We start from the raw sequence: 3,063 nt of genomic DNA on the forward strand, positions 1-3,063 counted from the left end.
CGCGATTTAATTAACTCCATAATTAGCTAAAAGTATCCACCTTCATCGTCAAAGCTTTAACTTGGGCAGCTATAGCAGTTGCTGCATCCAACTCCAGAATTCCTGCCACCTTTCCCTAAGTCAGTCTCTGGGAAGGATTATGGTACTCATTAGCAGCCATCAGTTCAATAAGTTCATAAGCTTCATCATAGTTTTTAGCCCACAAGGCTCCTCCTGATGCTACATCGAGCATGGGTCTAGAAGTAGCACCCAAACCATTATAGAAACAGTTGATAATTATCCAATCAGGCATGCCATGGTGTGGGCACTTCCATAGCATCTCCTTATATCGATCCCAAGCCTCACACAGAGATTCTCCAGTTTGTTGAGCAAACTGAGTAAGAGCATTCCTGATTGCAGCAGTCTTCGCCATAGGGAAGAATTTAGTGAGAAACTTTTGAGCAAGATCTTCCCAAGTGGTGATAGACCCTGCTGGTAGAGAATGTAACCAGCACTTATCTTTGTCCCACATAGAGATCGGGAAGACTCGCAGCTTGATAGCATCTTCAGTCACATCATTGAACTTGAAAGTGTCGCAGATCTCAGATCGATTGCGCAAATAAGAAGGTGAATTTACAAACCGAGGAAAATACAACGGTAACGTTTTGTTAGTCGCTAAACACGCGCTTATAATACACAAAAGTATACGCGTTCGTAAGTAATAAAATCTTTTCTAGTTCATTCCTCCAGAGACTGGCTTTGGTTAACTAATTAATTTATGCACTTAAGAAACAATGTATGGTTATTATTCAATGCTAAGATGATAAAAATGGTAAGGAAATTTGTATGGTTATCATTACACTCAGCTTTATATAAATGTGCAAGGTTAGTGCTGATTACCTGATTACTTGAAGAACTTGTCTCTGTTTCATCAGACTTGGCCATTAGGGCTAGATTGACATAGCTGACATCCTCATCCTCATCCAGACCATCTGCTGCCTAGTCATTTTCTTGTGTAATGAAAGCCCTTTCCTTTTGTTTGAGCAACTCAAAATATTTCTGTTTATAATCCACAGGCTCAAACTTCTTCTTGCTGGAATCTGACTTTCTACTCTCACTGGCAAAGTGCCCTGCCAAGCCATATTTGAAATATTTAAATTTTGATTTATCAACCATGTTTCTATTTGGCTTAGCTGCTCCAAAGTTCTTCTTGAACTTGAGTTTGGAAAATCTTCTCGAAAGAAATGCTAGATGTTCATCAATGTCATCCATATCATCTTGGCTCAAAGAATCTTCATTTTCTGCTACCAGCCCCTTGCCCTTGTTTTCACAGACCTTTGAAGTAGACTCAACAGCTTCTATCTTCATCTCCTTCTCTTTCTCTAACTCAGCAACCAGTGCAATGGACCCTCCTTTCTTTCTCCCTTTCTCCATTCTTTCATCTTGCTCTATTTCAAGCTCACAAGTCTTTAAAATGCCATACAATCTCTCTAGTGTAAACTCCTTGTATTCTTGTGAGTTTCTCAAGGAGACTGTCATTGGTTCCCATTCTTTTGGAAGGGATCTCAGAAATTTGAGGTTAGAATCCTTGGTTTGGTAGACTCTTCCATGAAGCTTCAGAGCATTTAGTAGCTTTTGAAATCTACTAAATATATCAGTGAGTGTTTCACCTTCTTCAAAGTGGAAATGCTCATATTGTTGAATTAGTAACTGCATCTTGTTTTCTCTAACTTGTTCGGTGCCATAAATTATTTGAATGGTGTCCCAAACCTCTTTGGCTGTCTTGCAATTTATGATGTTATCAAACATGTTACCATCAACTCCATTGAATAGAATATTCATGGCCTTCTTGTCTTTACTAACTTGTTCAATATCAGGATCTGACCTTTCATGCATTGACTTTGGAACTGATGGCTCATTTCCAGTTGCAGCTCTCATTGGTACATGAGGATCTCTCTCTATGCAATCCACATAGGCCTCATCTTGAGAAAGCAAATGAAGATGCATCTTTACCTTTCAGTGATGGTAATTATCTTTGTCCAGAAAAGGAATCTTGACACCAACATCCTTCTTGTTCATCTTGCTGTTTATTGTGATCTTTAAACTCTTTGTTCTTCAAGAGCTTGCTCTGATACCAATTGTTAGTCCCTAACAATGCAACAAGAATTACAGAAGGGGGGTTGAATGGAATTCTTGAAACTTTTTCTTAATTATAGAATGTTCTAAGTTAAAATATATATGTCAGGGTGTTTTTATTTGCAAAGTGCGGAATGACAAGTTAAATATGAATCAAAACACAAAGTAATAAAAACACAAGTCTTTAAAACTTTCTAGTGGATTTGAATGTATCCACCAGATATATATATATATCATGAGAACTTTGTGAAGCTTGAATAGCTCACAGCTGCTTACAAACAAGAACAACTAAACTTACAGAGAAATGCTAAATGATTCAGCTTACAATTGTTTCTCTGATAAAAATACTTGCTTATTCTTGTTTTTGTTCTATTTGCTACTCTTGGTTTATATATCACCAAGATTACACAGTAATAAGACAAGATAATAAAACAAAACCTATCAAGTCTAATACTATGCTGCTTCACTACTCTATTCCAACATCTTTAAATATCTTCATAATAGCATGGAAATGGCAATGCTTCTTTGTTCTCAAAAACCCAGTTGAATAGGCTTCCACATTCCTTTTGCATACACTCGACGCATGTGATTGTGTTGTCACTGTCAACAGATGTTTGAATTGATCATCCGTCGGGTACATGATCATCCTTCGGGATGCCTTGTTGATCATCCGTCGAGTAGCTTTGTTGATCATCCATCGGGTAGCTATTTGGCACTTGACTTCATTTCATTTATGCAGAATTACAAGACATCATCTATGTATAATTAATCAACCTATTCTGCATATCTAATTACAGTCAACATGACTTTTATGCTACTACAGAATCTAAACAAAGGTGTTTACAGAGATGTGCTACATGACTTATTATTACATAAGCTACTCACTCGATAGATGTCAAATCATCATCCGTCGGGACTATATTGAGTCATCCGTCGGGACTATATTTG

The 3,063-nt window shown here is 37.4% G+C and overlaps 1 non-coding gene across 1 annotated transcript; it reads left to right on the top strand.

The window, feature by feature from the left end:
- The first annotated feature begins 290 nt into the window (after window positions 1–290).
- Window positions 291–397, top strand: LOC141670088 (small nucleolar RNA R71). Its single transcript, XR_012554336.1, has one exon. It is a non-coding gene; the product is annotated as a small nucleolar RNA R71 (small nucleolar RNA).
- The last annotated feature ends 2,666 nt before the right edge of the window (window positions 398–3,063 follow it).

The sequence above is a fragment of the Apium graveolens genome, chromosome 6, assembly GCF_009905375.1.
Source record: "Apium graveolens cultivar Ventura chromosome 6, ASM990537v1, whole genome shotgun sequence".
Taxonomy (NCBI): Eukaryota; Viridiplantae; Streptophyta; class Magnoliopsida; order Apiales; family Apiaceae; genus Apium; species Apium graveolens.